General features: G+C 37.7%; 1 protein-coding gene and 1 long non-coding RNA gene across 16 annotated transcripts in view; one reads left to right on the plus strand and one right to left on the minus strand.

The window, feature by feature from the left end:
- Positions 1–12916, minus strand: part of AKAP6 (A-kinase anchoring protein 6) — a 572476-nt gene that overhangs the window by 316554 nt on the left and 243006 nt on the right. The window lies entirely within an intron of this gene.
- The window catches only part of LOC309625139, a 479966-nt gene that overhangs the window by 3182 nt on the left and 463868 nt on the right, over positions 1–12916 (plus strand). The gene's annotated exons all lie outside the window — the stretch shown is intronic.

Consider the following 12916-nt stretch of genomic DNA (forward strand, 5'->3'; position numbering starts at 1 on the left):
ATGATAGTTGGACCTAAGCAAAGGCAGTGGGGATGGAAAAGAGTGAACATATTGTAGAAACAATAGAGAGATATAATAGACATTATTTGGTAACCAGTTGGACATTGTGGGTCAAGAAGCAGAGATGTTGAGCATGGGTAACTCCTTGTTTCCTGGCATTGGTAACTGCGTAAACCAGGAGGAGGTATCTAATGGGATGCACATGAAGTATTTATGCAGAAAGGAGATGTCACCTAGCCTTGAGATGAGCAGAATGAGCCTGAGATCAGTGGAGTGACAGATGTCACAGCCAGATCACCTTCACATCCCATGGGACACTAAATGATATTCTTGGTATTTGAGCTAGTTCATACTACCTTTGTGGCTCCCAGAGGCATGGACATAAATCAGAATTACCATTCCCTGATATTACCATTATACTTTGTATCTTAAACTTCCATTTTTATCATTTCTTGATTTCTACTTCTAGTTATGGCAGACTAGCTTATGTAGACCAACCATCTCACTGAGAATAACTAGATAAGCTGAACAAAAAAGTATCAGTCTGAAGGCATAAGAGAATTACCAAGGCAGCAGGGATTTGAGAAACTAAGATCCCACAGAGAATGGAAATTCAGAGAGAGAAGATATCTGGCACCATTTTCCCCTTAAAGCCCTTTGCAGAGTTGTAAGCAGAGCTAAAAGGTTAAGAAGGTGGGCTGAACTTCTAGCAGTTTTCAGTGCTGGAGGGACAAAAACTGGAGCTCAGAACGCAGCAAGGAGGAGGAGCCTGGTTAAAAAAAAAAAACAACAAAACAAACACACAAAAATCAGGCTTTCAGGGGGAACCTCTAAAGGACCACTCCAGAGGAGTACAGTAAATCAGAAATAGTCCAGTCCTCACCAATGAATCCAGCAATACATAAAAAAGAATAATATATCATGACCAAGTTTGATTCATTCCAGGAAAGCAATGTTGCATTAATGTTTGAAAAATAAATTTTAAAAAATCACATAAAGATCTCAATTCAGGAAAAAAAAAATTCACTAAAAAGGCAACATTCATGGATAAATCTCATAGACATATTTTGAGCAAAGGAAGTTAGATACAAAAGAATATATCTAGCATGATTATATATTTATTTCAAGCTCAAAAGCAGGTAAAACTAAACTACATTATTTAGAGATGCTTACATGGCAGCAAAACTATAAAGCAATGAAATGACTATCATAAAGTCAGAATGTTGGTTACTTCTGAAGGGATGAAGGAGCTGAGATCAGAGGGAGTATGTGGGATGTTTCTATGTTCCTGGCAAAGTTCTACTTTTGTTGTTTAAGCTAGGTAGTAATAAGTCAAATGTTTGCTTTAAAGTTTTTCAAATCAAAAACATATATATATATATATATATATATATATATATATATATATATATATATATATACACACAGCAATTTTAAAAAGGAAATATATACTGATAGGAATATAGGAAGACTTGAATGGATAAAGTAACTATGAGAAGATACTATGTTATTGGAAAAGAAGACTCAAGATTATGAAGATGTCAATTCTTCCTAAATTCATCTCTAATGTAACATAAGCCTAATTTTAAAAAAACAGAAATTTATTTGGTACCAGACAAGCTGATTATAAATTTTAAGTGGAAAAATAAGCTAGAAAGGCAGCAAATTTTTGAAAATATCATTCTTTTCAGAACTTTTCTTTTAGTTGGAGGTAGAGACAAAAACAACCAGATAACTAATGAAACATAAAACTATACTATATAAAGCAATGTAGTACTTATACATGAATAAATAGATGAATGGAAATATAAAGCTAGAACCAGAAATGTGATGAAGATGGTGTAAGTGGGGAAAAGATCATTTATTCAACAAATAATCAAAGGTTACCTTAGTGCCCCAAGGTAACCTTTGATCTTTGGTTAAAAAAACTTTTATGCCCCTGTTTTTAAGATGTACGTCAATATAAATTCTCAAAGAATAAAGATTTAAAGTTTAAAAAATCAAAATTTAAAAGTATTGGAGGAAAATACATGGAAAAATTATTTACAGTCTCAAAGTGAGGAAGACTAAATATGACACAAAACCTATAAGAGAAAAAATTTGATATATTCCACTATAAAAAGAAATTATACTTCTATATGAAAATAAAACACTATAAACAAAGTTAAAAGATAAATGGAAGGGACATCCCTGGTGGTCCAGTGGTAAATTCCAATGCAGGGGACGCAGGTTTGATCCCTGCTCGGGGAACTAAAATCCCACATGATGGGGGGCAATTAAGCCCGTGTGCCACAACTACTGAGATCACGCACCTCAAGGAGAGAGCCCCTGTGCTGCAAACTACATAGCCCACGGGCTCTGGAGTCCATGCACCACAACTAGAGAGAGAAAACTCGCATGCCACAACTAGAGAGAAGCTCATGCGCCGCAATGAAAGATCCTGTATGCCTCAACGAAGATCCCACATGCCACAACTAAGACCTGACGCAGCCAAATAAATAAATAAATATTTTTTAAAAAAGATAAATGGAAAACCAAGAAGAGTATTCACAAATATTCACATTATCTATAAATCATCAAATAAAAGATCAACAACCCAACAAAGTTTATAGAAAAGGTATTAGTAGGAAGATTATACGAAAAGAAATACAATTGTCTTTAAATATATAAAAAGATATTCAACCTCACTCATTATAAGGGAATTGAAAATTAAAGCTACAGTGAAATACCATTTTCATTTATCAGATTAGCAATATCAAAGAATTAGTATGTGTTGAAAGAGGCATGCTCATATCTTGCTGGTGAGAATATAAATTTGTATAAGATTTATAGAAAATGATTTGGTACTATCTATCAAAATTACCAACATAAATTTTATACTCTTTGACCAGCAAATTATAATTCTAGAGATTCTTTTCCTGCAGATATACTCACATAATAGAAGATGACATTATGAAGATATTCATTTCAGCACTGCAAATAACATAAATGCCCACTAATAGAGGACTGATTAAATAAATTGTTTATATATATAGTGCAAAACTATGCAGGCGTTATTCTGATTTGGAATGTTCTCCAGGATATGTATTGTTCTCATATGTGCAAAACACTTTTGTAAAGGTTGCAACATTTGCATGAAAAAGAAAATGAATAATTCATTCATCCATAAATATTACTTGAACATATTTTCTGGGCCAAGCACTTTTCTAGGCCCTTGGAAAATATCAGAGGACAAACCAGAAAAAGACAGACAATAAGAAAAACTATATAGCGCATGTGTGTTAGTAGTAAGTGCTTTGAAGGAAGAGAAAAACAAAATAGGGGGAATAGAGAGCACTTAGGTGGTAGTGGGGACACTGCTTTATATAGAGTGGTCAGGAAAGAACTTCTGATAAAGTGATATTTGAACAGAGACATCAAGGAAATGAGGGTTGAGACGGGAGGGCATCTGGGGGAAGTGCATCCCAAGAAGTCAGAAGAGCAAGTGCAAAGGTTTAGGAGTGCTAAGTATGCTTAGTGTATCTAGGGAAAAACTAATTAGAACTGAACAAGGGGGAGAGTGTAGGAGATGTAGCCAGAAAGGTTGGTGGTGGGGAGGGAAGGACACATGTTGCCATTGCGAGGACTTCAGGCTTTTATTCTGAGATGGAAAACCACTGGCGAGTGCTACAGGATGGTGTCCTGGGAAGCAGACTCCACAAGGAAGATTAGTATCCAGGAAGTTTTTTAGGGAGTGCTCTTGGGATGAACTCTTGAGGAAGGAAGGAAGGAAGGAAGGAAGGAAGGAAGGAAAGAAGGAAGGAAGGAAGGAGGCAGGGGTTGGGCAAGTTGGGCTGTAAAGCAGTCTCAACTAATGCATCAGTCCACCCCAAATGGAACTCTGAAACTGAGAATGCTCCTCAAATTGTCCCAAGTAGGGAAATGGGGGGGCCAGGCCGTTATAGCTCCACATAGCTTAAATATAGCATGAAAATGGAGATTTCAGTGAGTTTATCAAAGGACTGGAGAAGAGGAATTGGAAAGAGTAATTGAAGACAATTTTTCAAGGATTACTGCTGTAAGGCGAGCAAAGAAATGAGGTAGTAGCTGAAAGGGAATGTACAAGTCAAGGAAGAGTTCGTCCTGTTTCAGGCTGTGCTATGTTACTGCTTGTTTGTGTACTGAAGGGACTAACGCAGCTTATATTTGTTTTGGAAGAATCTATATTAAATTGATAGCAATGATTGCCCCTGAAGAGGAGAACCTTAAGGCCAGATAATAAGGGTAGGAGGGAGGCATCAGTGTTTACCATTTTGTACCTTTGCATGCATTACCTAATCACAAATCAATCAATAAACAAAGTAGAACAATAAAGTAGATATTTATAATATTGACACAGAAAGAGATCCTAAAATATTTTGTGAGGTAAGAGAGTTGGTTAAATAATAGTAACCAGTATGTTTTTTAAAATTACATAAGTACGAATATAAATATGGACTAAAAATCTAGAAAAATATATACCAAGTTGTCAACAGAGGTTATCTCAAATAAACATGAAAGGAGAATTCTCACTTATCTGTTGTTTTATTTTTTTACAACAATCTTGTATATCAGGAAACATACATATTTTTCATATTTTAAAAGTATCTTTACCATATATGAATCTATAAATATGAATTAATCCTCTGTGTGCTGAAGCAACAAGAAGACCAACTAGATACCTTCCTGGGTCACTGGGGTCTTCAGGCATGAGCAGATGGGTTAGGGACTGAGGGGGAATAAGAAGAATCAGACCTGGGCTGATTGAGTAAAAGTGTACTGAACTCTGGCTCCTGAGAGCATGTCTTGCATTGCTTTACATACCAAACCATGCCTACCACAGTGACACCTAAATTCAAACAAATGATAAATGAAAACAGATTTTTAAAAATACTTGGGCTCCACACTGGTTTATACTAAATCATGAAACCATTTCTTCCTTCCTTCATAATAGACATGTGAGTCACTTCACACAAATATCTACAAATCATGGAAAGAAATCCAGTGCCAGAAAGCATGACCAACTATGAATGGGCACCTTGACTATGAACAGGACAAAAATGTTTAAGAAGAGAGCCCTTTGGATTCTGCATATTGTGCTATTATTTCAATCACAAGACTTCAGGGCTTAATACAGATCTTTCATTAATGCAAGAGCGCACACAGGAGAATTTACTATCAGGTCAGCTGTGAATTTTGTCCTCTTAAAAGATGACTCCAATGTTCTCTTAGTTGGGGCTATGATCAACTGCTTCTTTCTTTTAAACATCTGCTATAGTGACCAATATTTCTCTCAACCAACAGCTGCCCATCACTTGTCTGAATTTGTTGAAATGTGAATATACATTTAGTCAGAATATGCTCCTCAAAGGAAGATTGTTAAGAGACACAAACCCCAACACCAAGGTCCAATTCTCTTACATTTGCAGAAAGATTGTTTTTTCCTCTCACAGCTCAAGACACCCTGCAAGTCCCAAATTGGCCTCACAAGGCCTAAACGGCCACAGTGCCAGCATGAGGAAGGTAAAGAACTCTAGAAACCCCTGAGCACAAGAGTTGTGAGAAAAGATAAACATGTGGGCCCATCTATATGATACAGAAAATGTTCAGGATATAATATTAAGTTAAACAATGTATAAAATTGTGATGGACTCTGAGTCCAATTTTTGAACACATGTAAATAAAAACTGGGAAAGGGAAATACATTAAAATTATAGTGGGTATCTCTAGTGGGCCACAGATGATTTTTATTTTCTTCTCATTTTTATAAGAATATGTATTATTCATATAATCAGGGGAAAATAATAGAAGTGATTTTTTAAAAGCAATTGTATGCGATGCTAAAAATCAATCAAAGTGGGAAGTGGATGTTTGCCTGATATAAGCTACATGTTCCTAAATCTAAATCCAATGGAATTCTTTCTCAGAAGGCATTTTCCCCATGTCCTTGGGGCGTCCTTTTACATGTCAAATTCTCATGGAAATAGCAGTGGGCAGCCCCATCCTCTCCTCTCTTCCCAATATATTTTCCTCAACGCTCTCTAACTTGAGACTAGTTCCTTCTTCCTGTATACTGATTTTATGCTGAACCAAAGACAACATAGTAGAAATCAGGAATTCTTATGGTGAATGGTGAATTCCATTAGTACCAAGGAGACTTGTTCACGCTGCTATCTCATTCTCTATCTTAATCCAACTATCCTCTAAAAGAGCCATAATCATCTTTCTTCATACACAGTCATCACAATGGAGTTTGTGTGTCCTGGGAGCTCCCCAGAAAACCTATCCTGAGATGTTCATTTTCTTTCCCTGACCTGCACCTTGAGCAGACATATACTTCAGGCTAAATCTGGTTTTCCACATGCTAATTATCTCTTTCTGGCATCAAATTACATTTTTGTGTTTTCTGATGGCAGAGGTCTCCTCTGATGTGTCTTCTATCTCACTTGGCTTTCCCTCTGAGGACATTCAGTTCATCTTTAATCCTTGTCGCCATGGTCTATTAGCTTAGCTGCTGCTGCTTCACGTCTTGACTCCATGTGGGGGCTGGAATTTTCCTCCTCACAATTCACTTACTTAACCGTTCAGCCATCTGTTTAGCAGAAGGACCTTCATCTTCCTGACATCTATCCCTTGGTTTCACAGATCTGAGTGTGATGTCTTATTGGCACATTTGATAGCAATCACATAGGAACTTGGCTTGCAGGCACATGGGTGTGTGTGTGCGTGTGCTTGTGTGTGTGTGTGTGTGTGTGTGTGTGTGTGTGTGTGTGTGTGTGTGAGATGCTTCTTGGCAACAACATTCACTGATGTTGGCTCTTAATCATTAAATATGAAAACTCAAAACTCCATACATGGCAATGCTCAGTAAATGTCTCTGCTCTGAGTCTCAGTGTTTGCTTCTGGCTTTTAGGGCTGATGCCCACTAGATCTGTCATGTCCAGCTATGTGAAAGATTCACTGTGGATGCTAAACCCCAGCCAGGCATGCCTATTGACTGAAAAATCTAAGATTCTCATCATACAGCTACATTTATATGGTGCTTATAATGGCCAGGCATCATTCTAAGCATTTCACAGATACTATTTAATCTATGTTCATTACAGTCTTATGAGGTAGATGCTATTATTATGACCATCAGAAAAGAAAAATGAGGCAGTGAACTGCCTTTTGTAGCTGTGTAAGAGGTGGGGCTGGAATTTGAACCCAGACAGTTGGGCTCCAAGAATCAACTCCCTTAACCACCACTCTAAATGGCCTTTCATATGTAGCAAGAGCTCTATAAATAAAAATGCTTCATTACTGAAAAGATCTGGCTAAATTCTGAGTTTGGGAACCAAAGTAGTAAATATGCCACAAGGCATTCTTGCAAGTCTGTGATACACACTTGTCTTGAATTGTGGCACTAAATTAGTTTGTCAGGACAGACACTCACACACATATGGAAGCCAAGTTGCCTTGGAGCTGAGCTTCAACCAGCCAGCCTCAGCCACTCCTCGGGAGAACTGTGAACCCCACCCTCAACTTCCTTTTTCAGCTGCTTCTACTTATGGAATATTTTCTCTCTCTCTTTTTTATTTTTAACTCTGTGATTCAGAATGATCCCCAACTTGGGGTCCAACATCTAAGGGTTTTAATCTTTATCTGCACAATTAAGATATGGCTAGATTAAATTCTATGTATGGGAAATAAGGCTAAAATCCAGTAGGAGACTTAGACTGCTATGCAAGTATCTTAATACAATGCATCTTTGAGGTAATTTACACAAGGGAAGCTCAACTGAAACCTCTTCCAGCCCCCATTTTGCTGTTTGTTCTTGTCTGAGTAGAATCTGAGCTGGTTTTAGGGGCTCCTGAATAAGGAGGCGCCATGCATTTTTCCCCAGACCTCTCAACCCTATCTAAGGAGTTGAATCTATAGATCCACCCTCCTTCCCTCGCCTTCTGTTGATAACCCTTTTAAAAACTAATCACTGCAAGAACGTTAAGTGTTCGAGGTCAGAATTTTTGTCAAGTTTTGTTCATTGTTATGCCAAGAAAAATGTCTGACATATGGTAGGCTCGCAGTAAGTATTTGTTGAATTGATAAATATCATATAAGATACCAGGAAATATAGCATATAAATATGTTTAAGAACAATATATTGAACTTTTGTTTCAGCATAGAAATAATACAATCTAAAGGCACAAAGTAGATAATAATTACAATACTGTGCAGTTAAAAGTGGGCTTAAAACATTTTTATGGCTAGCTGAAAGAGCTAAAAATGATTTCTGGCTGCAGACTCGGCTCACAGATTATGCTGTAAGGATTCAGGTGAGCAAGTGGTTGTAAGCTAGTGCTGCAAACAGAAGCTGGTTTTCCTTGAGTCTCCCACTGAGGAAATTCATCAAGATGCTTCTTTTGAAGCTTTGATCCTCAAAGAATAGTCAATATGCACCTGCCATCAGTCCTTCAAGACACCTTGCCCAAATGTCACCTTCAAAATACGAACCAACATCAAAAATATTCACTAAAAATGATGAACTGGGGGGACGTCTGAATCAGTGCAGTCAGTGTGAGGGCAGAATGGTATAGTAAATTAAGAGAGTAGGTCTGGAGATAGCCTGAAAGTCAGTCTTAGCATTGCTATTAACAATTTCGATTCCTTGGGGGAGAAACTTAACCTTGGTGCCTCAGTTCCCTCATTTGTTAAGTTAGGACTAGGACCCATGTCATAGGATAAGGATTAAATGAGATAGTACATGCATAGTATCTGACATATAGTAAGTGCTGAATAAAAGTTCACTATGATTAATTATACATTCATGGACCATTAAAAGTAAAGTATAAAAGAATACTACATTGAGATTTCTATTCCTTTGTATAATGTTCAACAGGCTGTAGCTCTGGCGTCATTTTCCGAGAGAAAATTTAAACAAATATACTTCCTATGTCTCGAATAAAAATATAAAGTTGAGAATGCATGTTCCAGAGCTGTGGAAGTGAACAAATGCACAATTCTTTCCCAAATGAATGTAAAGTTAGTTTTCATCTAAAAGAACCAATATACTTCCTATCTTCCAAATCAAAGAACATATAAACAAATTTATAGAAATGTAACAGAGATCTGGAATCAGAACAAATTTTGGAAAATGAGTGACATGCAAATACCACGCAGAATTTTTAAGCTAAATGCAAGAACAAGTAAACTGGAAACATATCCCTCATAGAGAACTTCAATCCTCATCTCCCTCAGGGAGAAGCACTAGTTTCCTGCAAGATGCAATCCCTATTTCTTTTCTGTTTGTGAACTAGAAGGCAGCCTCATCTGGAATTTAGTTCGTTACAAATAAGTTTGTCTGTCAGTTTGTTTACCTTGAAGCCTTTTTTCTCTCCTCAGAGAATTCTAAGGAGGATATTCACAGTCAGTATATTTTTAACCAGAGAACTTGTTTGTATATGCAGACGTGGAGCCATGTGAAATTACCTATATTTAACTGCCTTTGACCTACAAAAAAAGCAATTTCATATGGTTCCGCTTCATTTGTTGTAAACTGGATAGATGTGGTCTTGGGGGAGCTGGGAGGTAAGGAAATGGATGGATAAGAAGAAGGGATGTATTTCTCAACGAATTTTTACTTCACCTTTTCAAAGTTGTCATATCACAAAACCAAACACTTGTTGAGGAACTGGAACCACTTCACATGGAAGGAATTAAATTCTTTTAGTGGTGATGGAAAAAGACAAGGCTGCTCACGTTGCCAGCAGCAGTAGACCCATGACCCAACTGTACGAGAAGGTAACAAAGAAGTAAACCACTAACCAAGCAAAGAAAACAATGACTTTCTGCCCCCTGCGCTGGGATGAAAGCTGCACACGCGGTGGATGAACAAGTTATTCTGAGAAACAAGACTAGGCAGTTACCTACCATGTAGAGCGCTAGATTTTCAGTCCCTTTACCTATAATACACACCCCTTCAATGAACCTTATCCAGGCAGGTTTACTAAACAATGGTAAAATGCTTGAATTATGAACCTATAGGAACATAAGCAGAAAGCAAATTGCCCCATTAATTAGGCATTTCAATCTCTTCTTCCCCCATCCCCTTGCTTTCTCTCTTTCTGCTTCGGAATTTTCATTAAGTATGACGTTGGACTTATTCTGAGAGCAAACACTGTATATTCTGGCTTTACTAATTTGAAAATCAGATGGTCTCTTTACTGGCCCCAGGGAAGAGGGAAAACAACTTGTTATCAATAATTGCGCTTGGCTTTTCATTTTCTAGTTTTCAAACTCATAATTCCATTATTACCTGTTACGTGTGGCCCTGGAGACAGTGTGAACAGCCTATAAAGCAGGCTTCCAGCACATCACTGCCTCTGAGCACCACCCCTCATTATCTGCCATCTCCACCTGGTCCCCATCCCATGGCCCACCAAAAGCAAAATAAAATATAATTCTAAACAGTCATCTATGTTATACTGGAAATATTGTTTCAAAACTTGTGGTAAAAAAAGCAGTAGCTCAATCTTAGAGAAAATAAATGCAGAACACAGAAACTGTTTTTCACATTGCAGTTCCAACATTCCACAGGAATTTATATTTAGGCAAATATAGGTGTTTGGGAGTGCTTCTGGACTCAACTTTAATCATTCTGAGAGAGGAATAGTCCAACCAGTTTAAACTAGATATTCACTCTTTGTAGCCCTTGTGGCATTCCCAACATTTCTATGCATTAGGGTTACATCATTTTCTCTCTTTTTTTCCCTTTAATACAACAGCCATTCTATTCCATTTCACAACCCTTAAGTTTCCAGTATCAAATTACCCAGCTGTTGTTTCAACCTCTCTCAGTTGCTAAGAGATGAAGAAGGTGGCAGACCAGACCAATTTTCTTCAACACAGAATTGCAAGTTGACATAAGAGGGAACTAAATTCAGCCAAAGCACAATGAGCCCAACAGTTGGCAGCCAGGCTGTGTGTCTTTTCACAGCTGCAGGAGACAGTTGGTTCAGAGAACTTCGTTGCCATCTCCCTGCCAACATCACTGCCATGTTTTCATGAGTTCTCCACAATGCCTCTCAGCAAAGGAAGGCATTTTCATTTGCATTATGGAGATCAGTCTGCTGTTACATTGCCTCTCCTAGAATTAAGTTCCATGGCTAAAGACCATGATCTTTTCTGGGCCAAGCCCTTTAATAATAACAACAACAACAACAACAGAGAAAAGCTGTGGGAAGCATTTATACTCCCCCACCACTTCTGATTAAGGCACTTATGCCCCCAGCTGCAAGGAGTGTTGGCTGCTTATTGCTTTCAGCTGAGACCCTCTCTGGGAATTGCCCTCAGCTGCCTCATCCAAGGTCACACCCTTCCCTGGGAGCTTTCCACATCCAATGTCTGCTCCCTGGGAGGAGGTATAAAGCCTGGCAGGGAAGGAGTGGGTACAATTCTATGGAGTGCCCCACAGGAATGACTAAGGCCTCTATTGCAGCTGCACTGAGGTTCAGCTCCTCCCTCTGCTTGATTTGACGTCTCTCACCTCTCTCAGGTGTTTTCCCAATGGTTCATTCCAATAAGCCTCCAACGTGCAAACCTCAGAGTCTCAGAATCTGCTTCCTAGGAACCCAACCTACAGGACAAGTACATTCTCAAACCTCTGGTTTCTTTTAAGGAACAACCCACTTAGTCTCCACATATTGAAGTCTGAAAGAAATCTCATTAGGACTATTTTTCTTGGTTTATTCACAATAATTGTGCCAGCACACAAGTCATAACCCAGAATGCATGACACACGTGCTTACTCAGTGGAGTCCAGCAAGGCAATGTCCAGTGGTTCATTCTTGGCCAAACTCCAGTCAGCAACATCAATAGAACAACGGTAAAACGGAGGCAGATGAGACAGATAAGAAACTATAAAGACAGTTTACACCCTGGATGGGGCTGCAGGTTTCAATTAACGTTAATTGTGCAATGAGGATGTTACCTGCGGCCCTGGTAGGGGGTACACAATTCTATCTACCCCAACTGGGTGAGAGAATGTTGAAAGAGTTTACAATAAAAATTGAATAAAGATAGAATATACCTCAGGGACAAGTGATGCACTGGGTTGTGAAACTAAATCCCAGCTGATGGCCATGGACTTGGATTGCCCCACTGGCAGGGAAGATTTAAACTATGTATGAGAAGGTTCAGCATGCTAATCTACGGTTTCCAAAGTAGCCCCCAGGGTTTGCATTCTGGACCAGTGTGTTACTATACTATACATGTCCATAACTGGATTGAAGAACTGGTCATGGATCAAATAACTTCTGCTTCCTTTATGTGTGTGACTACGAAACACTAGGAAAATGTAGAAATGAGTATAGAGATGATAACATAAGTCATGGTACTTTGTGCTAGATTTAGTACTAAGTTTTGTAATTATCGAAATAATATCTGTGTTTATTATTTAAAGTTTTTGAAATCTTTTAAAGAATCTGAAATATAATATTGCCTTAAGGTTTTAATTTGAAATGTTTCATACTTGCTGTGATTTTAATAAAATTTAAAATTTGATTAAGTTTTAATATAAAAGGATCTAGTTTATTATGGTTATGTTTGGTTTATTATATTTTCTAATTTGTCTAAGTGCATAGAAAGATTGGCTTAGTTAAGCTTCTAAGTCTATGCTATTATTCATTTAAGGTGTCAGATTGATAGGTTAAAATGTTTTAGGAAATTTAACTGAATTTGTGAATGATATAATTTGTTAAACTTAAGAGCTAATTGAACATCAACCAAAAAGTTATCTTATTTTTATACTAAACTTACTAGATAAGTTTCCAGTATCAAATTACTTGATAGTTGGAATTGATACAGGAATTGATGTTGCACTATTTAAACGCTTAAGAAAAATCAAGCTTTAAAATTTTCA

This window comes from Balaenoptera borealis (assembly GCF_965194805.1).
Source record: "Balaenoptera borealis genome assembly, chromosome: 3".
Taxonomy (NCBI): Eukaryota; Metazoa; Chordata; class Mammalia; order Artiodactyla; family Balaenopteridae; genus Balaenoptera; species Balaenoptera borealis.